This window comes from Kogia breviceps, chromosome 4 (genome assembly GCF_026419965.1).
Source record: "Kogia breviceps isolate mKogBre1 chromosome 4, mKogBre1 haplotype 1, whole genome shotgun sequence".
NCBI classification, from domain to species: Eukaryota; Metazoa; Chordata; class Mammalia; order Artiodactyla; family Physeteridae; genus Kogia; species Kogia breviceps.
In genome coordinates this window covers 151,607,020-151,632,071 of record NC_081313.1, presented here as the reverse complement: position 1 = coordinate 151,632,071, position 25,052 = coordinate 151,607,020, and the positions used below count along the sequence as shown (strand labels likewise).

Genomic DNA, 25,052 nt, shown 5'->3' with positions numbered 1-25,052 from the left:
ATATGTATAATTGATTCACTTTGTTGTAAAGGAGAAACTAACACACTATTGTAAAACAGTTATACTCAAATAAAGATGTTAAAAAAAAAAGAATTCCCTCTTCTGTTGGTTTAGAGAAGTGCAGTATCCTTACTTGGTGTCTTTAAGGCTTTGGGATGGTTATGTGTCTTCTGTGTTTACTTTTGCTTCTGTAGGTCCTTGAATTTCCATGCTACTTCTTCCTGTCTACTACCACCAAGCCTCCAAGGGCCTCTACTTCAGAGCCATGTCTCCTAGAAGCAGGACATTTCCCAGACAGCTGCCTCTGGTCCCACATACTTTGTCCCTTTTCAATTCCCCAGTATTCAGTGCCTTGATCCCCCCTGGTCTCAGACCTGCTCTCAGAATTTCCCCATGTAGGTGGGACTTTCTTCTTCTGGTGTTATTTTTTCTAAGGTCTTGGACCTAGCTCCCTGCTCCTCTTTCCCACGTGGTCTCTGCCTGACCCTCAATACCAGCGGGCTCTGGAGCAGGCTCTGCAAGTTGGGTCTCTTTCATACCAATTTCAGGTGGGCAGCAGCCTATCTCCTGATCATGTTCCAGGCCTGGGTGTGGGTGGTTTTATTTGCTCTTTTGGTTCATCTTTATGGAGAGGTTTGGATTTAGCTGACTGCTGTTATCTATGGGGACCCAGAGATGTCCCCAAACTTTTTACTTGGAAAGCTTCATAAAGAATGATGTACTCTTCACCAAAATCCATCACTTGTTAATATCTTGCAGCATGTACTTTATCTCAGTGCTCACTACTTTTGCTGAGCCATTGAAGAGTTAGTTACTGGAGTCATGCCCTCTGCCTAAATACATCAGCATCCTCTTAGAACAAGGATGTTCTCCTACAAAACCTCTATTCAGGTATTACACTCAAGAAACTTAACATTAACACATTTCTCATAAATAGTCCATATTCAGCTTTCAACAGTTGCCCCAGTGATGTTTTATGGGTCTTATTTTTACATCCAGGATCCAATCAGTGATCAGGCATTGCCCTTGTTTGTCGTGTCTGTTAGAGTCTGTTTAATCCACAATGGTTTCTCCATATTTTTTTGGTTGATCTTTCCTGTGTTGTTTTGAAGGATCTACATGAATTTTTTCTCCCATAACCTGGATTTATTGGACTCCCTTCTCAAAGCTTGATTCAGGTTAACTGTTTTGGGTTGAAATTGCTTTAAAATTACCAACTGTGATGCATGTCACCTTCGGCCTGTGTGTCCTGTGCTGCCAGGAGCGTGAGGGGAGGGGTTTTGGGGGAAGAGGCTGAGGAACCTGGGCCTGAAGGCTTTTGCCAGGCATCCTGTGGAAATGTTAGGCTCTGGCCTCCATTTCCCTTCCCACCCTTCAGGCATCATTCCCAGTCTCCTTCCTGTCACTGTCAATACAACCTTGGCCTGTGGGCCTGGCCCTGTGGGCCTGGGTCTACCTCAGGGGGTTCTCTTGTTCTGCAAAGGTGCCTACCATGCCCCTTTCATGCAGGGCCCCCAAAGATTCTCCAGGGAACCAGAGATAGCACAAGGCACACAGGTCATAAAGACTGGGGTTTATTTATTTATGTTTGGCTGTGTTAGGTCTTCGTTTCTGTGCGAGAGCTTTCTCTAGTTGTGGTTCGGGGGCCACTCTTCATCACGGTGCGCAGGCCTCTCACTATCGCGGCCTCTCTTGCTGTGGAGCACGAGCTCCAGATGCGCAGGCTCAGTAGTTGTGGCTCACGGGCCTAGTTGCTCCGCGGCATGTGGGATCTTCCCAGACCAGGGCTCAAACCTGTGTCCCCTGCAAGACTGGGGTTTGAACCCACTGCTTCCTCACTGGGTGACTGCTCTTACACTCCCAGGATCACTTTGGATTTCAAACACCAAATGGGGCCCATAAGGCCGGTGACTGGTGCAAAAGAGGTATCCACTCTGTGCTTATTCCCTTCCCTTCCTGGTGACCCAGCATGCATCCCTCACCTTTGGTAATGATAGCGAAAGGTAGCCTGACCCTCCTTTGCCCTGCAGAGCTCCCTGGGGCTGGGGCCTGTAGAAAGGATCCCTCTTGTGTGTGTCATGTCATCTCCATGGTTTCCTTAAGGTCTTACTACCCAAGGCACCACCACCAGGTATACCCCAAACTACCAAACCGCATAAACTTAGCCAGGAGGAGTCTTACGGACTAACCTGTGAAAGGTCCATGAACTTGGTTGGGGTGGGGGCGTCACCTTCGTTTTATTATTTTTGAGTGAAGCTAACACAGGCTCCAGTGTTGTCAGTTAAAGGCCTTTCAGTCCTAGCACCAGGGATCATCCTAATTGGTGAATTCCTGCCTTATGAGCAAGGAGTCTAGCCAAGGACTGGAAGGAATGCAGCCTCTTGGAATCAGCTAAATATTGCCCCTGAAGAGTCATTATGTACTTGGTTAATTTGGTCAGTAAATTGTTCATTTTTTGTTTTTAAATCCAGGCAATATTCAAAAGTACATGAGTCTGGCTAAATAATAGCAATTAAATGGCCACTTCTGTCTTTGATGGCTGAAGCACCTGCACAGTGCCAGCAGCTGTGTACCTGTGGCCTCCCAGCAACTTCCGTCTACTTTCCTTTCCTCTGAGGAAACAGAGGCTCAGGGATGTAAGTGGACTTTGCAGGGTAATCCAGCCAGTGTGGGCCTTGGCACTTGGTCTATGCTGTTTATGGTCTGAGATGTTTACAGCCTGGGCTATTCTTAAGCAGTGTGGCCTGCCCTCTTTTCTGTCTTTATGAGGCCTCTGCTCTTTGCTCAGCCACCTGTCTGTCCATCCATTTGACCACCCACATGCTAAGCAGCTGCCCAATTTCATGCCTGAGCTGGGCTCAGCCAGGAGTGCCTCTCTGAGTGCTTACTATCTATCAAGAAGGGTGTGTCAGGTTGTTTATAAACATTCTCATGAGAATGGAAATAAGTAAAAGAGAAAACTAACAGTAGAGAAAAAAACCTTTTGAAAAGGTTAATAAAATTGATAAATTCCAAGACTAACTAGGCAAAAATACAATTTATCAATATTCTACAGACATTAAAAGGATAACAAGGGATTTTTTGAAGTACTTTATACCAATACATTTGATAAAATGAAAAATGCCTTGAAAGACAAAACCAAAATTGACACAAGAAGAAGTAGAAAATCTGAACAATTCTATTTCTGTTAAAGAAATTGAATTTATAATTAAAAACTTTGCCAGAAAGAAAATGTCACATGGCTTTCCTAGTGAATTCTATCAAATATTTAAGAAGGAAACACTATTGCACACTCATTCAATAAGCAAATTTAATATGTGTGGTAATAAATGCTGGAGACAATGTGGATCAATAGAAACCCTTCTGATGTATGTGTGGGAATGTAAATTGGTACAACCAGTTTGCAAAACAGCTGAGAATTATCCAGTGAGGTTGAATATATATACTTGCAGCATATCCTGCAAAGGAGCAGTTCCATTGCTGATGTGTCCCCAAGAGAATTGTGTGTGCATGTACTCCCAGACCCCTGCTCTAAGCAGCAATAACTGGAACCAACCTATGTTCCATTGGCAGGAAAATGGAAAAAGAAATTATGGAACACTCACATATGAACAGTCAGAGAGCAGACTCTTAGAAACATTGTATGGATGTAATCTTCATCCATCATGGTAAGTGCAAAAAATCAAGTCACTAATACTAGGTACAGTATGACGCCTTTTTTTGGCTGCGTTGGGACTTCATTGCTGTGCACAGGCTTTCTCTAGTTGCGGCGATTGGGGGCTACTGTTGTTGCGGTGCATGGGCTTCTCAATGTGGTGGCTTCTTTTGTTGCGGAGCATGGGCTCTAGGCACACGGGCTTCAGTAGTTGTGGCGCGTGACTGTAGAGCTCAGGCTCAGTAGTTGTGGCGCACGGGCTTCGTTGCTCCGTGGCATGTGAGATCTTCCCGGACCAGGGCTCGAACCCGTGTGCCCTGCATGGCAGGCGGATTCTTAACCACTGCGCCACCAGGGAAGTCCACACACCATTTTTTTTTTTTTTTTTTTTTTTTTTTGCGGTACGCGGGCCTCTCACTGTTGTGGCCTCTCCCTTTGAGGAGCACAGGCTCCGGATGCGCAGGCTCAGTGGCCATGGTTCACGGGCCCAGCCGCTCCGCGGCACGTGGGATCCTCCCGGACCGGGGCACAAACCCGCGTCCCCTGCATCGGCAGGCGGGCCCCCAACCACTGCGCCACCAGGGAAGCCCCAACACACCATTTTTTTATAAAACTTAAAAGCAATTAAAAAGTACAGTATATTGTTTAGGGATATGTATTTCTGGGATAAATTTTTTTCTTGTAAGATATATACTCTTAGCAACTTTCAAATATACAATACAGTATTGTTAACTATAGTCGGCATGCTGTACATTACATGCCCAGGACTTATTTATTTTATAACTGGAAGTTTGTCCCTTTGACCCCCTTCACCCATTTCACTCACCCCCACCCCCACCTTGGCAACCACAAATCTGTTCTCTGTATCTATGAGCTCAACTTTTTTGTTCTGTTTTGTTTTGTTTTAGATTCCACATATAAGTGAGATCATACAGTATTTGTCTTTCTCTGTCTGACTTATTTCACTTAACATAATGCCCTCAAGGTCCATCCATGTTGTCACAAATGGTAGGATTTTATTCTTTTTTATGTCTGCATAATATTCCACTGTGTGTGTATATATATATACATACCACATACCACATTTTATTTATCCATTAATCCATTGATGGACGCTTAGGTTGTTTCCATGTCTTGGCTATTGTGAATAATTCTGCAATGAATGGGAGGGGGCAGATATCTTTTTAAGTCAGTGTTTTTGCTTCCTTCAAGTGAATACCCAGAAGTGGAATTTCTGGATCATATGGTAGTTCTAGTTTTAATTTTTTTAGGAACGTCCATGCTGTTTCTTAAAGTGGCTGCACCAATTTACATTCCCACCAATAGTGCACAAGGGTTCCCTTTTCTCCACCTCCTCACCAACACTTGTTATTTCTTGTCTTTTTTATAATAGCCACCCTAACAATTGTGAGGTGATATCTCAATGTGAATTTGATTTGCATTTCCCTGATGATTAGCGATGTTGAACATCTTTTCATATAACTATTGACCATCTGTATGTCTTCTTTAAAAGAATATCTATTCTGCCCATTTTTAAATCAAATTGTTTGTTTAAAAAAAATTGTTTTTTGCTGTTAAGTTGTATGAGTTGATAAAAAAAAATTCCAGATAGTGGGAATGATGAAAGTAGGCTGGGTTGGGAGGATAGCACAGGAGGGGTTGACAACATTCCACCGCCCGACTGGGTGGAGGGCTTCCAGGCATCTAATTTGTTATCATGCTTCATAACTTACATGTTACAGATAATCTTTTTATGTAACAAACATTTCATAACAAAATCACTTTAAGTGAATGCTAAAATGTTAAAAGGAGTTCTCACATTTTCTTCCCAAGTTCCTCATGTTGGTCTTTGCTCTGGGGACACACTTCCTACTTTGGAGACCACTAAGTTAATCAAAGCACCTGATCACCAGGGTACTGCTCTGCAGCAGGCCCTGGTGCAGGGTGGCAGTGTCCCCTACCTCATGCATGGGTGAGAGAGAGCCATAGTCAGGGCCAACTCAAGAGTGGCTTCCAGGAGGAAGCTATACCTCAGCTGCTCTGGAAGGTCAAACAGCAGTTAGGCAAAATGTGGTGGTCAGGTAAGTAACGAAGAAGGAGCAAGGGTCCAGACCCCTGGCATGAGAGACCCTGGCAGCTCAGTGCCTGCTCTCTGCATCTTGGCTGTGAGCAGCTTGAGGACAGGCACTGGGCCACTCTGTCACTGCCATCCTACACAAGACTGGGAGCACAGCTCAGGAGGGCTCTCTGGGCCTTCTGAACCAGCCACTGCCCAGTTTCCCTGCCAGTCCTCAGCAGACCAAAAACACTAGAGAGCCAGGCACAGGAGCCAAGAGGGAGAACCCCAGGCTCCGAGGGGCAGGGCAGGTCACCCTGCACACTCACACACCTAGACACCACCTGGGCAGGCGGATTTGGATATGTGCCTGGCTCTGATCCTCAGAGAAGGTTATCCATGATCCGGAGCCCTGGTCAGGAGGTGCAATCCACTTGTGACATATTTCCATGAGGACGGTTGAACTGTCCTGTTCCTTCACGTTTAATGGCAGTATCCATCAGTCATGTGGGAAGGCTCCCCAGCTCAGGAGTTCTCACAACCGGCTGCTCTGACAAACCCCTTAAGAATAAAACATTGCACACTTGGTGGTTTGTGTGAACGTGTACAAGGGGGATTGTCGAAAGGGTTAAGGAGGCTGAGACGACAGTGTGTGTGACAGCTGCTCTCCTGATGTCAATTGCAGGCCCCCAGTGACCTATGCTTTGAGAACAGATGTTTCTGCATAAATGCAGCTAAATTCTTTTAACACTTTGGATGAAGAAAAGGACTTTAAATGTCTGCATGTTGCAATTCTGAAATGTTTGCCAGGGAAAATGTACTTATATTTTGCAAATAGCATGTAAGAAGAAGGAACAGGTTAGGTTATTGCACCATACATAACCAATTTCATGAGCAAAGTCATTAACAGATGCACATTGCATATAATAAATATGATCAGTGGCCACTCACCTTAATGAGGAATGCCCTCATTCCTTCCTGTGGCCATTTTCACCCCTGGCTCAGACAGGGAGGGCAGCCCAAGGTCACATGGCACCCAGGCCCCCTGTGACTTTCAGGGAGAAAGTCACAGACTTTCCTTTTTTAAAAAAAAAAAATTTTATTGGAGTATAGTTGATTTACAATGTTATGTTACTTTCAGGTGTTCAGCAAAGTGAATCAGTTGTATGTATACATGTGTCCACTCTTTTCCCATGTAGGCCATTAGAGTATTGAATAGAGTTCCCTGTGCTATACGGTAGGTCATTATTAGTTATCTATCTTATACATAGTATTGAGTATATGTCAATTCCAGTCTCCCAGTTTATCCCTCCCCCCCTTACCCCCTAGTAACCATAAGTCTGTTTTCTGCATCTGTAACTCTATTTCTGTTTTGTAAGTAAGTTCATTTGTACCCTTTTTTTAGATTCCACATATAAGCGATATCATATGATATTTGTCTTTCTCTGTCTGACCTACTTCAGGCAGTATGATAATTTCTAGGTACATCCATGTTGCTGCAAATGGCATTATTTCATTCTTTTTTATGCCTGAGTAATATTCCATTGTATATATGTACCACATCTTCTTTATCCATTGTTCTGTCGATGGACATCTGGGTTGCTTCCATGTCCTGGCTATTGTATAGTGCTGCAATGAACATTGGGGTTCATGTATCTTTTCAAATAATGCTTTTCTCTGGATATTTACCCAGGATTTGGATTGCTGGATCATATGGTAGCTCTATTTTTAGTTTTTTAAGAAACCTCCATACTATTCTCCATAGTGGCTGCACCAATTTACATTTCCACCAACAGTGTAAGAGGGTTCCTTTTCTCCACACCCTCTCCAGCATTTGTTGTTTGCAGATTTTTATGATGATGGTCATTCTGACTGGTGTGAGGTGACCTCATTGTAGTTTTGATTTGCATTTCTCTAATAATTAGTGATGTTGAGCATCTTTTCATGCGCTTTTTTGGCCATCTGTATGTCTTCTTTGGAGAAATGTCTATTTAGATCTTCTGCCCATTTTTTGATTGGGTCATTTGTTTTTTTGACATAGAGCTGCATGAGCTGTTGTATATTTTAGAGATTAATCCCTTGTCGGTTGCTTCATTTGAAAATATTTTATCGCATTCTGTGGGTTGTCTTTTCATTTTGTTTATGGTTTCCTTTGCTGTGCAAAAGCTTTTAAGTTTAACTAGGTCCTATTTTTTTTGTTTCTATTTTCATTACTCTGAGAGGTGGCTTCAAAAAGATCTTGCTGCAATTTATGTCAAAGAGTGTTCTGCCTATTTTTTAAAAAATTTATTTATGACTGTGTTGGGTCTCGTTTCTGTGTGAGGGCTTTCTCTAGTTGTGGCAAGCGGGGGCCACTCTTCATCATGGTGCGCGGGCCTCTCACTATCGTGGCCTCTCTTGTTGCAGAGCACAGGCTCCAGACACGCAGGCTCAGTAATTGTGGCTCACGGGCCCAGTTGCTCCGCGGCATGTGGAATCTTCCCAGACCAGGGCTCGAACCTATGTCCGCTGCATTGGCAGGCAGATTCTCAACCACTGCGCCACCAGGGAAGCCCCTGTTTTATTCTAAGAGTTTTATAATATCCAGCCTTATATTTAGATGTTTAATCCATTTGGAGTTTATTATTGTGTATGGTGTTAGGGAGTGTTCTAATTTCATTCTTTTACATGTAGCTATCTAGTGTTCCCAGCACCACTTATTGAAGAGACTGTCTTTTCTCCATTGTGTATTCTTGCCTCCTTTGTCATAGATTAGGTGACCACAGGTGTGTGGGTTTATCTCTGGACTTTCTATTCTGTTCCACTGACCTATATTTCTGTTTTTGCACCAGTACTGTTTTGATTACTGTAGCTTTGTAGTAAAACTTTTTTTCTTTATGGAAATTCTCAAAAACTTAAACATGTAAAGAATAGGATAAACATGAACTGCATACATTAATCTCCTGGCTCCCACACTATTAGCTCACAGCCCATCTTCCTTTATTTGTACTCTGTCCTGTTAGGTGTTTAAAGCAAATCCAAGACACCCTATCATTTCCCCTGTCATAACTATTATATGCATCAAGGAACTGATAGGGATTTTATTTATTAGCATCATGCCATTGACACACCTAATGAAATTAATAATAATTTCTGATTATTATCTAATAGCCAATCTATAATCAGATGCCCCAATTAATTCAGAAATATTTTTTTATAGTTGGTTTGTTCAAATCAGGATCCTAGCAAGTTTCACACATTGCACTTGATTTTTATAACTCTTAAGTCTCTTTTATTCTATAAATAGTCCTCCCACACACACACCTTTTGGGTTTTTTTAGGGGTTTTTTGGTCTTCATTCCACTGATTTCTTAGAGAAGAGGAGACATTTGTCCTGCAGAGTGTCCCATGTTCTGAATTTGGTCTCCTTCTGATGTCAATGAACTTGTTTGTCTATCCCCCATACTTCCCTAACCAAGCAGTTTGATCTAGAGCAGCACTGTCCAGTAGAAATATCATGGAGCCCTATGGGTAATTTGAAATTTTCTTGTAGCCACATTAAAAAAGGTGAAATTAAGATTAGTAACACAACTAACAGCTATGTTTATTTAACCAAACACATCCAAAGTATTATCATTCCAACATGTAATCAATATAAAAGTTACCATTGATATATTTTACATTCCTTTTTCATATGGTCTTTAAAATCAGATGTGCATTTGTGCTTATAGCATCTCAGTTTGAATATTGTGTCATTGTAAATAACTAACCTGTATTTCAATTTCATAAAAATTAGTTGAAAAGTTAAAAAATATACTTAAATGTTTTCTAATAACTATCAAATATCACATTTTATAAACTTCTTTTTTAAACATGTGTATAACTGACATACAGTAGACACTCATGACACATGTAAACATGTAAACACTCATGAATCCATTACCACAATCAAAATATCCATCTAGCTACTTTCACTCAGCAAAATTATTTTAAAGTATGTCTATGTTGTTGTGTGTATCAACAGTTTCTTCCCTTTCATTGCTGAGCAGGATTCCTGTTGGTTGGATGTGCCACAACTTGTTTATGTGGTAGACGGCATTCTAAGATGGCCCCCGGGATTCCCACTCCTTGGGGTACATGTGCTGGATAATCTCCTCCCCTCGAGTGTGAGAGGGACTTGTGAATATGAGATTTTAGGCTATTAGGTTACATAATATGCCAGAAGTGATTGTGCAGATGTAATTAAGGTCACTGGCTAGTTGACTTTGAGTTAATGAAAAGGGAGATTATTCTGTGTGGGCCTGAGCTAACTGGGTTCTTCTGGAAGTCAGACAGGTTTAAAGCCTCTCCTTTTGGCCATGAAAGTGCAAACTGCCATGTTATACAGAAGGTGTGTGGCCTCTTAGAGCTGAGGGCCTCAGTCCTGCAACTGCAAGGGATTGAATTCTGCCAGCCAGCAGTGAAGTAGGAAGAGGAACCTAAGGCCTAGATGAGATGGCAGCCCTGCTGGCACCCTGATTTCAACCTGGTGAGTCCTTGAGCAGAGTACCCAACCAAAATGTTCCAGGATCATGACCCAAAGAAACTGAGAGATAATTAATTTGTTTAAGTTTTCAGTAACTGTATTCGAAGTTTATGGTATTTGTTACAAAGTAATAAAAATCAAATACATGTATCCATTGCATCTGCTGATGGACATATGGGTTCTTTATGCTTTGGGACTATTATAAATAAAGCTGCTATGAACACTTATATGCAAATCTTTGTATGGATACCTGCTTTCATTTTTCTTAGATAAATACATGGGAGTGGAATCGCTAGGTAATATGGCAAGTTCATGTTTAACTTTTAAAGAAACTGCCAAATTCTTTTCCAAAATGGTTGAACCCCATAGCAATGTATGAAAGTTCCACTTGCTCAACATCCTTGCTACACTTGGTATTGTCAGTCTTTTTCATTTTATGTGTTCTAATAGTTGTAGAGAGGGATCTCATTGTGGTTTCATTTTTCATTCCCCTAATGGCTAATTATTTGGACATCTTTTCTTATGCCTATTTGCCGTCCGTGTATCTTCTTTGTTGAAATGTCTGTTCAGATATTTTGCATATTTAAAAATCAGGTTTGTTTTCTTATTACTTTTTGAGAGTTCCTTACATATTCTGGATACAAGTTCTTTTTTAAAAAATAAATTTTATTATTTATTTTTATTTTTCGCTGTGTTGGGTCTTCATTGCTGCGTGCAGGCTTTCTCTAGTTGCAGCAAGTGGGGGCTACTCTTCGTTGCAGAGCATGGGCTCTAGGCCTGCAGGCTTCAGTAGTTGTGGCACACGGGCTTAGTTGCTCTGTAGCATGTGGGATCTTCCTGGACCAGGGCTCAAACCCGTGTTCCTTGCATTGGTAGGAGGATTCTTAACCACTGCGCCACCAGGGAAGCCCTGGATACAAGTTCTTTATCAGTAAGTGATTTATAAATTTTCCTCTTATTATGTGACTGTCATTTATTCTTTTCACAGTGTCTTTTGAGGAACAGAGTTTTAAATTTTGATGAAGTCCACTTTATCAATTTTTTCTTTTCAGTTATGTTTTGGTGCTTAAGGAATTTTTACCTAACCCAAGGTTACAAAGATTTTTCTCCCATATTTTCTTCTAGAAACTTTATAGTTATAGGTCTTACTCTTAATCTGTGATCCATTTTGAGTTAATTTTTGCTTATGATGGGAAGAATGTATCAATATCAGTTTTTTTGCATCACATAACCAGTTGTTCCAACACCATTTATTGAAATGACCATCTTTCTTAACTGAATTGCATTTGCATTTTCTTAAAAAATCAATTGACCATAAACTTGTGGCTCTGTTTCTGGCCTCTCTATTGTATTCCAGTGATCGCTTGGTCTATCTTGATTTCAGCACCCCACTCTCTTGATTACTATAGCTTTAAAATAAGTCTTGAAGACAGGAAGTGTAAGTATTCCAACTTTGTTCTACATTTCCAAAGTAGTTTTAGATGTTCTCATTCCCTTGCATTTTGAAATAAATTTGAGAATCAGCTTGCCAATTTCTACCATCTATAGATCAATTTGGGAGAATTGACAAGAATATTCAATTTCTGATCTATGAACAGACATTTATTTAGATCCTTAATTTCTCTCAGAAATGTTTTATACTTTTCCAGGTACTCTTGCACATCTTTTCTCAACATTAGCCTTCAGTACTTTTTTATCTATTGTAAATCATATTTTTAAATTTCAATTTTCAATGTCTTGTTGCTGGTAGATAGAAATGCAGTTGATATTTGTATATCGATCTTGTACACAGCATCCTTGCCAAACTCATTTATTAGTTACAGTGCTTTTAAAGGAATTTCAACATAGATGATCACATCATTTACAAATAAAAATAGTTTTATTTCTTCCTTTTCAATCTGGGTGCCTTTTATTTCTTTTTCTTACCTCATTGCACTAGTGAAACCTCCAGTACAGTGTTGAATAGAAGTAATAAGAGTGGACATCCTTGCCTTTTCCTGATCTTAGGGGGAACACATTCAGTTTTTCACTATTTGGTATGATATAAGCTGTAGGTTTCTCACAGAAGCCCTTTATCAAATTGGGAAACTTCCTTTCTATTCCTAGATGGCTGAGAGTTTTTTTATCAGGAATGGATTTCGAACTTTGTCCAATACTTTTTGGCATACTTGAGATGATCATATGGTTTTTCTTTTTTAGTCTGTTAATATGGTAAATTACAAAGGTTGTGTAACCACAACCTCTATCTAGTTCCAAAACATTTTTATTACCACAAAATAAAACCCCATGCTCCTTAAGCAGTTGCTCCCAACTCTGCCCTCCCCCAGCCCCTAGCAGCCACTAATCTGTTTCTAGCTCTACAGATGTACCTATTCTGGATATTTCATATAAATGGAATCATACAGTATGTGACCTTTTGTGTCCGGCTTCTTGGTTTTCTTTTTTCTTTTTTTTTTTTTTTCCTCGGTACGCGGGCCTCTCACTGTTGTGGCCTCTCCCATTGCGGAGCACAGGCTCCGGACGCGCAGGCTCAGCGGCCATGGCTCACGGGCCCAGCCGCTGCGCGGCATGTGGGATCTTCCCGGACCAGGGCACGAACCCGTGTCCCCTTCATCGGCAGGCGGATTCTCAACCACTGCGCCACCAGGGAAGCCCTGTGTCCGGCTTCTTTCACTTAACATTTTTGAGGTTCATCCATGTTGTAGCATATATCAGTACTTCATTGCTTTTTATGGGTGAATAATATTCCATTGTATATATATACCACAATTATTTATCCATTCATCTATTGATGGACTTTTAGGATGTTTCCACCTTTTGGCTATTGTGAATACTTCTGCTCTGATCATTCATGTATAATTATTTGTTTGAGTACCTGTTTTCACTTCTTTTAGGTATATAACTAGGAGTAGAACTGCTGGGTCTATGATTAACTTACTGAGGAAGCACCAAACTGTTTTCCATAGCAGCTGACCATTTTACATCCCCACTAGCAATGAACAAGTGTTCCAGTTTCTTCACATCCTCACAAACACTCATTACTTTCCATTTTGTTGATTATGGCCATCCTTGTGGATGTGAAGTGGTATCTCATTGTGGTTTTGATTTGTATTTCCCTAATGACTAATGGTGTTAACCACCTTTTCATGTGCTTGTTGGCCATTTGCAGATCTTCCTTGGGGAAATGTCTGTTCAAGTCGTTTGCCTGTTTATTTTTTAAATTGGGTTGTTTGTCTTTTTGTTGTTGAATTCTAGGAGTTCTTTATATATTCAGGATACTAGACCTATATTGGACACATGATTTGCAAATATTTTCTACCTTCTGTAATTTGTCTTTTTAATATTCTTTATTTTATTATTGGTTTTTTTTTTGGCTGCACTGGGTCTTTGTTGCTGTGTGCGGACTTTCTCTAGTTGCGGCAAGCAGGGGCTACTCTTCGTTGCAGTGTGTGGGCTTCTCATTGCAGTGGCTTCTCTTGTTGTGGAGCACAGAATCTAGGCACACAGGCTTCAGTAGTTGTGGGTTGTGGCCTCTAGAGCACAGGCTCAGTAGTTGTGGTGCACAGGCTTAGTTGCTCCATGGCATGTGGGATCTTCCCAGACCAGGGATCAAACCCATGTCCCCTGCCGTGGCAAGTGGATTCTTAACCACTGTACCACCAGGGAAGCCCTCATATTCTTCATAATGCCATTTGCTGCACACAAGTTTTTAATTTTGGTGAACTCCAGTTTTATCCATTTGTTCTTTTGTTGCTCATACTTTTGGTGTCATATTTACAAATCCACTGCCAAATCTAATGTCATGAAGCTTTCTCCTTATGTTTTCTCCTAAGAGTGTCTTACTTTTAGCTATTATATACAGGTCTCTGATCCATTTTGAGTTAATTTTTGCATATGGTGCAAGGTAAGGGTCCAACTTCTTTTGTATTTGGATATCCAGTTGTTCCAGCACCATTTGTTGAAGAGACTGTTTTTCCCCATTGAATGATCTGAGCACCCTTTTCAAAAATCAACTGGCCATACATGTATGGGTTTATTTCTGGACCCTTGATTCTGTTTCATTGATCTTTATGTCTGTCCTTATGCCAGTACTGCACTGTTTTGATTACTGTAGCTTATAGTAAGTTTTGAAATCGGGAAATGTGAGTTCTCCAGCTTTGTTTTCACAAGTCCATCTGAATTTTTTTTTTTTTTTGCTGTACGCGGGCCTCTCACTGCTGTGGCTTTTCCCATTGTGGAGCACAGGCTCTGGACGCACAGGCTCGGTGGCTATGGCCCACGAGCCCACGAGCCCAGCCGCTCTGCAGCACGTAGGATCTTACTGGACCGGGGCACGAACCCACATCCCCTGCATCGGCAGGTGGACTCTCAACCACTGCGCCACCAGGGAAGCCCTCCATATGAATTTTAAGATGGGTTTTTGATATCTGCAAAAACGGCCATTGGAATTTTGGTTGGGATTGCATTAAATATATAGATCACTTTGAGTAGTATTGCCACTTTTATGATATTAAATCTTCTAATCTATGAACATAAAATATTCCTTTTATTTAGGTTTTCTTTCATTTCTTTTCAACAATATTTTATAGTTTGCAGTGTACAAGTCTTTCACCTTGTTGGTTAAATTTAGTCTCAGATATTTTCTTCTTTTGGAGGCTATTATAAATTGTATTCCCTTACCATCACATCAAAAATAATAAAATACTTAGGAATAAACCTACCTAAGGAGACAAAGACCAGTACTCTGAAAACTATAAGATGTTGATGAAAGAAATAGAAGATGATAGAAACAAATGAAAAGATACACCATGTTCTTGTATTGGAAGAATCAATATGGTCAAAATGACTATACTGCCCAAGGCACTCTACAGGTTCAATGCAATCCCTATCAAATTACCAGTGGCATTTTTCACAGAACTAGAACAAAAACTTTTTAAATCTATATGGAAACACAAAAGACCTCAAATAGCCAAAGCAATTCTGAGAAAGAAAAACGGAGCTGGAGGAATCAGATTCCCTGACTTCAGACTATACTACAAAGCTACAGTAATCAAAAGAGTATGGTACTGGCACAAAAACAGAAATATAGGTAGATGGAACAGGATAGAAAGTTCAGAGATAAACCCACGCACCTGTGGTCAATTAATCTATGACAAAGGAGGCAAGAATATACAATGGAGAAAAGACAATCTCTTCAATAAGTGATGCTGGGAACACGGGACAGGTACATGTAAAAGAATGAAATTAGAACATTCTCTAACACCATGCACAAAAATAAAATCAAAATGGAATAAAGACCTAAATATAAGACTTGATACTATAAAACTCTTAGAGGAAAACTTAGGCAAAACACTCTGACATAAATCGCAGCAAGATCTTTGTGGAGCCACCTCCTAGAGTAATGAAAATAAAAACAAAAATAAATAAATGGGACCTAGTTAAACTTAAAAGCTTTTGCGTAGCAAAGGAAACCATAAATGAAATGAAAAGACAACCCACAGAATGCGATAAAATATTTTCAAATGAAGCAACCGACAAAGGATTAATCTCCAAAATATACAAACAGGACATGCAGCTCTATGTCAAAAAAACAAACAACCCAATCAAAAAATGGGCAGAAGATCCAAATAGACATTTCTCCAAAGAAAACATACAAATGGCCAAAAAGTACATGAAAAGATGCTGAACATCACTATTATTAGAGAAATGCAAATCAAAACTGCAATGAGGTATCACCACACACCAGTCAGAATGACCATCATCAAAAAATCTGCAAACAATAAATGCTGCAGAGGGTGTGGAGAAAAGGGAACCCTCCTACACTGTCGGTGGGAATGTAAATTGGTACAACCACTATGAAGAACAGTAGGGAGATTCCTTAAAAAGCTAAAAATAGAGCTACCATATGATCCAGCAATCCCACTCCTGGACCTATATCAGAGAAAACCATAATTCAAAAAGATACATGAACCCCAATGTTCATTGCAGCACTATACAATAGCCAGGACATGGAAGCAACCTCTGTCCATTGACAGGAGTGTATAAAGAAGATGTGGTACATATATACAATGGAATATTACTCGGCCATAAAAAAGGATGAAACAATGCCAGCAACATGGATTGACCTAGAGATTATCATACTGAGTGAAGTAGGTCAGACAAAGAAAGACAAATATCATAGGATATCACTCATATTTGGAATCTAAATTTAAAAAATTATACAAATGAGCTTATTTACAAAACAGAAATAGAGTTACAGATATCGAAAACAAACTTATGGATACTAAATGCGAAACATGGTGCGGGGAGGATAAATCAGGAGTTGGGGTGAACATACACACACTACTATATATTAGATAACCAACAAGGACCTACTGTATAGCACAGGTAACTCTACTCAATATTCTGTAATAACCTATATGAGAAAAGAATCTAAAAAAATATATGTACATGTATAACTGAATCACTTTGCTGTACACCTGAAACAAACACAATGTTGTAAATGTACTATACTCCAAGAAAAATTTTAATTTAAAAAATAAATAGGGACGTCCCTGGTTGTCCAGTGGTAAAGAAGCCGCCTTCCAATGCAGGGGATGCGGGTTTGAACCCTGGTCGGGGAACTACGTTCCCACATGCCACAGGGCAGCTAAGCCCGCATACCACAACTGCTGAGCTCACATGCCTCAATGTGAGAGCCCACGTGCCACAAACTACAGAGCCCCCACACTCTGGAACCCACGCGCCGCAACTACAGAGCCCACGTGCCCTGGAGCCTGCACACCACAACTAGAGAAGGGAAAACCCACACGCCACAGCTAGAGAGAAGCCCACATACTGCAACGAAGAGCCCGCGCACCTCAACAAAAGATCCCGCATACCTCAACAAAGATCCCGCATGCCTCAACTAAGACCTGACACAGCCAAAATAAATAAATAAATAAATAAAAATAAAAGAATAAAGGTAAAAAATAAATTGTATTTTCTTAATTTCTTTTTCAGAATGTCAATTGCTAATATATAGAAAAACAACTGATTTTTGTGTCTTGAGCTTGTATTTTTGCACCTTTACTGAACATTTGTTTAATAGCTCTAGTAGTTTATTTGTGGATTCTTTGGGATTTTTTATATAGGGGGTCATGTCATCTCTGAATAAAGATAGTTCTACTGTTTCCTTTTAATTTAATGCCTTTTATTTCTTTCTCTTGCCTCATTTCAGTGTCCAGCATTTCCAATACAATATTGAATAGCAATGGTGAAAGCAGACATCCTGGTCTTACTCCTGATGGGAAGGTTTTTAACAAAAGTTTCAATTTCTTTGATAGATATTGGGCTATTCGGGTTATCTATTTCTACTTTCATGAGATTTGGTAGTTTGTATATATTAAGAAAATTTTCCATGTTATCTATTGTCAATTGTCAATTGATTGGCATAAAGTTGTCCATGATATTTCCTTATTATCCTTTTGATAACTTTAGAACTTGTATTAATGTCACCTCTCTCACTTGTAATATTGGTAATTTGCATATTCTGTCTTTTTTCCTGATTAGTCTGACTAGGAGTTTATTAAATTTTTTTGTCTACTCAGAGAACAAGATTTTTGGTTCATTGTTTTGCTGTATTGTTTTTCTGTTGTATACCTCATTTATTTTCTGCTCTGAATAGTATCATTTCCTTTCTTCTGCTTACTTTGGGTTTCATTTGCTGTTCTTATTTCTTAAGGTAGAAGCTGAGGGTCATCAATGTGAGTATATGATTTGAGGTCTACTTTTTTCTAATATAGGCATTTACTGCTATAAAATTTCTTCTACGTACCACTTTAGCTGCATCCCACATATTTTGATATGTTGTGTTTTCATTATATTCAAATTAGAATATGTTTTAATTCCTTTATTATTTTTTCTTTCACCCATAAGTTATTTAGAAGTGTATTATTTAGCTTCCAAATAATTGGGGATTTTCCAGATGCCTTTGTTAATTATATCTAATTCAATTCCTTTTTGGTCAAAGAACATACTTTCTGTGACTTGAGTCCTTTTAAATTTACTAACACTTGTGTTATAGCCTAGAATATAGTCTATCTTGAATGTGCATTTGAAATGAATGTGTATTCTGTTGTTCTTGTATGTTCTTCTATAAACAGCAATCAGTTTAAGTTGCTTGGTAATGTTCAAGTGTTCAATATTCTTCCTGATTTTCTGTCTATTTATTCTGTCTATTATTGAGTAGGGGGCATTAAAGTCTCAGCTACAGTTGTTGATTTTCTTCTCACAGTTCTATCTGTTCTTTTTTTTTAAACATCTTTATTGGAGTATAATTGCTTTACAATGTTGTGTTAGTTTCTGCTGTATAACAAAGTGAATCAGCCATATGTATACATACATCCCCATATCCCCTCCCTCTTGCATCTCCCTCCACCCTCCCTATCCCACCCCTCTAGGTTGTTACAAAGCACCAAGCTGATATCCCTGAGCTATGTAGCTGCTTCCCACTAGCTATCTGTTCTACATTTCGCAGTGTATTTATGTCAGTGCTACTCTCTCACTTTGTCCCAGCTTACTCTTCCCCTCCCCACACCATGTCATCAAATCCATTCTCTACATTTGCATCGTTATTCCTGTCCTGCCCCAGGTTCATCAGAATCATTTTTTTTAGATTCCATATATGTGTGTTAGCGTACGGTATTTGTTTCTCTCTTTCTGACTTCACTCTGTATGACAGATTTTAGGTCCATCCACCTCACTACAAATAACTCAATTTCCTTTCTTTTTATGGCTGAGTAATATTCCATTGTATATATGTGCCACATCTTCTATAGCCATTCATCTGTTGATGGACACTTCGGTTGCTTCCATGTCCTGGCTATTGTAAATAGAGCTGCAATGAACAGTGTGGTACATGACTCTTTTTGAATTATGGTTTTCTCAGAGTATATACCCAGTAGTGGGATTGCTGGGTCATATGGTAGTTCTATTTTTAGTTTTTTAAGGAACCTCTGTACTGTTCTCCATAATGGCTGTATCAATTTACATTCCCACCAACAGTGCAAAAGGGTTCCCTTTTCTACACATCCTCTCAAGCATTTATTGTTTGTAGATTTTTTGAGATGGCCATTCTGACCGGTGTGAGATGATATCGCATTGTAGTTTTGATTTGCATTTCTCTGATGATTAATGATGTTGAGCATTCTTTCATGTGTTTGTTGGCAATCTGTATATCTTCTTTGGAGAAATGTATATTTAGGTCTTCTGCCCATTTTTGGATTGGGTTGTTTGTCTTTTTGATATTGAGCTGCATGAGCTGCTTATAAATTTTGGAGATTAATCCTTGGTCAGTTGCTTCATTTGCAAATATTTCCTCCCATTCTGAGGGTTGTCTTTTGGTCTTGTTTATGGTTTCCTTTGCTGTGCAAAAGCTTTTCAGTTTCATTAGGTTCCATTTGTTTATTTTTGTTTTTATTTCCATTTCTCTAGGAGCTAGATCAAAAAGGATCTTGCTGTGATTTATGTCATAGAATGTTCTGCCTTTGTTTTCCTCTAAGAGTTTGAGAGTGTCTGGCCATACATTTAGGTCTTTAATCCATTTTGAGTTTACTTTTGTGTGTGGTGTTAGGGAGTGTTCTAATTTCATTCTTTTACATGTAGCTGTCCAGTTTTCCCAGAACCACTTATTGAAGAGGCTGTCTTTTCTCCATTGTATATTCTTGCCTCCTTTATCAAATATAAGGTGACCATATGTGCATGGGTTTATCTCTGGGCTTTCTATCCTGTTCCATTGATCTATATTTCTGGTTTTGTGCCAGTACCATACTCTCTTGATTACTGTAGCTTTGTAGTATAGTCTGAAGTCAGAGAGCCTGATTCCTCCAGCTCCGTTTTTCTTTCTCAAGATTGCTTTGGCTATTCAGGGTCTTTTATGTTTCCATACAAATTGTGAAATTTTTTGTTCTAGTTCTGTGAACAATGCCAGTGGTAGTTTGATAGGGATTGCACTGAATCTGTAGATTGCTTTGGGTAGTACAGTCATTTTCACAGTGTTGATTCTTCCAATCCAAGAACATGGTATATCTCTCCATCTATTTGTATCATCTTTAATTTCTTTCATCAGTGTCTTATACTTTTCTGCATACAGGTCTTTTGTCTCAAGTAGGTTTATTCCTATGTACTTTATTCTTTTTGTTGTAATGGTAAATGGGAGTGTTTTCTTAATTTCACTTTCAGATATTTCATCATTAGTGTATAGGAATGCAAGAGATTTATGTGCATTAATTTTGTATCCTGCTACTTTACCAAATGCATTGATTAGTTCTAGTAGTTTCCTGGTAGCATCGTTAGGATTTTCTATGTATAGTATCATGTCATCTGCAAACAGTGACAGCTTTACTTCTTCTTTTCCAGTTTGGATTCTTATTTCTTTTTCTTCTCTGATTGCTGTGGCTAAAGCTTCCAAAACTATGTTGAATAATAGTGGTGAGAGTGGGCAACCTTGTCTTGTTCCTGATCTTAGTGGAAATGGTTTCAGTTTTTCACCATTGAGGACGATGTTGGCTGTTGGTGTGTCATATATGGCGTTTATCATGTTGAGGAAAGTTCCCACTATGCCTACTTTCTGGAGAGTTTTTATCATAAATGGGTGTTGAATTTTGTTGAAAGCATTTTCTGCATCTATTGAGGTGATCATATGGTTTTTATCCTTCAGTTTGTTAATTTGGTGTATCACATTGATTGATTTGCATATATTGAAGAATCCTTGCATTCCTGGGCTAAACCCCACTTGATCATGGTGTGTGATCCTTTTAATGTGCTGTTGGATTCTGTTTGCTAGTATTTTGTTGAGGATTTTTGCATCTATATTAATCAGTGATATTGGGCTGTAGTTTTCTTTTTTGTGACATGTTTGTCTGGTTTTGGTATCAGGGTGATGGTGGCCTCGTAGAACGAGTTTGGGAGTGTTCCTCCCTCTGCTATATTTTGGAAGAGTTTGAGAAGGATAGGTGTTAGCTCTTCTCTAAATGTTTGATAGAATTTGCCTGTGAGGCCATCTGCTCCTGGGCTTTTGTTTGTTGGAAGATTTTTTATCACAGTTTCAATTTCAGTGCTTGTGATTGGTCTGTTCATATTTTCTATTTCTTCCTGGTTCAGTCTCGGAAGGTTGTCCATTTCTAAGAATTTGTCCATTTCTTCCAGGTTGTCCATTTTATTGGCACATAGTTGCTTGTAGTAATCTCTCATGATCCTTTGTATTTCTGCAGTGTCAGTTGTCACTTATCCTTTTTCATTTCTAGTTCTATTGATTTGAGTCTTCTCCCATTTTTTCTTGATCAGTCTGTCTAATGGTTTATCAATTTTGTTTATCTTCTTAAAAAAACAGCTTTTAGTTTTATTGATGTTTGCTATTGTTTCCTTCATTTCTTTTTCATTTATTTCTGATCTGATCTTTATGATTTCTTTCCTTTTGCTAACCTTGGGGTTTAATTGTTTTTCTTTCTCTAGTTGCTTCAGGTGTACGGTTAGGTTGTTTATTTGAGATTTTTCTTGTTTCTTGAGGTAGGATTGTACTGCTATAAACTTCCCTCTTAGAACTGCTTTTGCTGCATCCCATAGGATTTGGGTCGTCGTGTTTTCATTGTCATTTGTTTCTAGGTATTTTTTTATTTCCTCTTTGATTTCTTCAGTGATCTCTTGGTTATTAAGTAGTGTATTGTTTAGCCTCCATGTGTTTGTATTTTTTTACAGATTTTTTCCTGTAATTGATATCTAGTCTCATAGCGTTGTGGTCAGAAAAGATACTTGACATGATTTCAATTTTCTTAAATTTACCAAGGGTTGATTTGTGACCCAAGATATGATCTATCCTGGAGAATGTTCCATGAGCACTTGAGAAGAAAATGTATTCTGTTCTTTTTGGATGGAATGTCCTATAAATATCAATTAAGTCCATCTTGTTTAATGTATCATTTAAAGCTTGCGTTTCCTTATTTATTTTCATTTTGAATGATCTCTCCAATGGTGAAAGTGGGGTGGTAAAGTCCCCTACTATGATTGTGTTACTGTTAATTTCCCCTTTTATGGCTGTTAGTATTTGCCTTATGTATTGAGGTGCTCCTATGTTGAGTGCATAAATATTTACAATTATTATATCTTTTTCTTAGATTGATCCCTTGATCATTATGTAGTGTCCTTCTTTGTCTCTTGTAATAGTCTTTTTTTTTTTTTTTTTTTTTGTGGTATGCGGGCCTCTCACCGTTGTGGCCTCTCCCGCTGCGGAGCACAGGCTCCGGACGCGCAGGCCCAGCGGCCATGGCTCACGGGCCCAGTCGCTCCGCAGTACGTGGGACCTTCCCAGACCAGGGCACGAACCCATGTCTCCTGCATCGGCAGGCGGACTCCCAACCACTGCGCCACCAGGGAAGCCCTGTAATAGTCTTTGATTTAAAGTTTATTTTGTCTGATATGAGAATTGCTACTCCAGCTTCCTTCTGATTTCCATTTGCATGGAATATCTTTTTCCATCCCCTCACTTTCAGTCTGTATGTGTCCCTAGGTCTGAAGTGGGTCTCTTGTATACAGCATATATATGGGTCTTGTTTTTGTATCCATTCAGCCAGTCTGTGTCTTTTGGTGGGAGCAATTAATCCATTTGCATTTAAGGTAATTATCGATATGTATGCTCCTATTACCATTTTCTTAATTGTTTTTGTCAGTCTTTCCTTCTCTTGTGTTTCCTACCTAGGGAAGTTCTTTTAGCATTTGCTGTAAAGCTGGTTTGGTGGTGCTGAATTCTCTTAGCTTTTGCTTGTCTGTCAATGTTTTAATTTCTCCGTCAAATCTGAATGAGATCCTTGCTGGGTAGAGTAATCTTGGTTGTAGGTTTTTCCTTTTCATCACTTTAAATATGTCCTGCCACTCTCTCTGGCTTGCAGATTTTCTGCTGAAAGATCAGCTGTTAACCTTATGGGGATTCCCTTGTATGTTATTTGTTGTTTTTCCCTTGCTGCTTTTAACATTTTTTTCTTTGTATTTAATTTTTGATATTTTGATTAATATGTGTCTTGGTGTGTTTCTCCTTGGATTTATCCTGTATTGGACTCTCTGCACTTCCTGGACTTGATTGAATATTTCCTATGTTAGGGAAGTTTTCACCTGTAATCCTTCAAATATTTTCTCCACCCCTTTCTTTTTCTCTTCTTCTTCTGGGACCTCTCTAATTCAAATGTTGGTGCATTTAATGTTGTCCCAGAGATCTCTGATACTGTCTTCAATTCTTTTCATTCTTTTTATTTATTCTGCTCTGTGTAGTTATTTCCACTATTTTATCTTCCAGGTCACTTTTCATTCTCCTGCCTCAGTCATTCTGCTGTATTCTATCTGTTCTTGCTTCATATATTTTGAAAGTCTGTTATTAGGTGAGTACAAATTTAGGATGTTTATGTCCTCTTAATAAATGGACCCCTTTGTCATTATAAAATGCCCCTCTTTATCTACTCTGTCTGAAAATAATGTAGACACACCAACTTTCTTTCCTTTTTTTCATCTTTTTACTTTGCCACTATTTGTGTCTTTATATTTAAATAGAGGGTTCTGTGTGGTTCTAGATTTCTATCTAATCTGAAAATCTCTGCCTTTTCATTCGGTTGTTTAGACCATTTACACTTAATGTGATTATTGATATTTTTGGATTTATAATCTACCACCTTGTTATTTACTTTTTATTTATTTCAGATGTTCTTTATCCTTTTATGTTCTTGTTCTGACTTATTTTGGGTTAATTGGGTATTTTTTAGTGATCCCATTTTATCCCCTTTGTTGATGTATTAGCTATATTTCTGTGTTATGTTATTTAGGGCTTGATTTAGGTGTAATAATATACATTGTATTACTTTTTTGTTGTTACCTAAAGCATTAAAACAATCTTGGCAACATAAAACAACACACATTTATTATTTTAGAGTCTCCATGAGTGAGTTTCCAGGGATAGGTTAGCTGGGTCCTTTCCTCAAAGTCTCAGAAGCCTGGGGTTGGAATCTCATCTGAACCTTAGGATCCCCTTCCAAGCTCATATAGATGGTGGCAGAATTCATTTCCTTGCAGCTGTTGAACTCATAGTGACTTAGTTTCTCAAGGACATCAAGAGAGCTTCTGATGCGAGTCTCTGACTTCTAGACGTTTTTTTTTAAAAGAGCTCACCTGATTAGGTCAGGCTCACCCAGGAGCCTGACCTAATCTAAATTAGCTGTAAGCCAACTGATTAGGGTCCTTAATTAAATTTGCAAAATTCCCTTCACCTTTGCCATATAACAAACCTAATCATAGGAGACCATCCCTCATATTCATGGGTCTCACCCACACTCAAGGAGAGGGGATTACACAAGGTGTGTACACCAGGGGCTGGGAATCTGAGGGGCCATCTTAGAATTCTTCCCACCACATCTTTAACTTAGCACAGTCTACCTTCAAGTGATACTATACTACGTCACATATGGTATGAGAACCCGATGCCAGGGTACTTCCATTCTCTCTCAGCCTTTGTGCTGGTATTTGTTTCTTAGAGTTGTGTAACAAAGTACTACAAACTGGGTTGGCTTAAAACAACAGAAATGTATTCTCTCATAGGGTAGAAGTACAAAATCTAGGCATCAACAGGGCCATGCTTACTCTGAAACCAATAGGAAAATCCTTCCTTGCCTCTTCCTAGCTTCTGGTGGTTTGCCAGAAATCTTTAACATTACTTGGCTTGCAGCTCCAATCTCCACCTTCATTGTCACATGATTTCCTCTCAGTGTGCCTGTGTCTTCAAATGGCCATCTTCTTTTAAGGATATGAGTCAGATTAGGGGC

The 25,052-nt window shown here is 39.2% G+C and overlaps 1 protein-coding gene across 2 annotated transcripts in view; it reads left to right on the top strand.

The window, feature by feature from the left end:
- The window catches only part of RASGEF1C (RasGEF domain family member 1C), a 97,709-nt gene that overhangs the window by 6,654 nt on the left and 66,003 nt on the right, over positions 1-25,052 (top strand). The gene's annotated exons all lie outside the window — the stretch shown is intronic.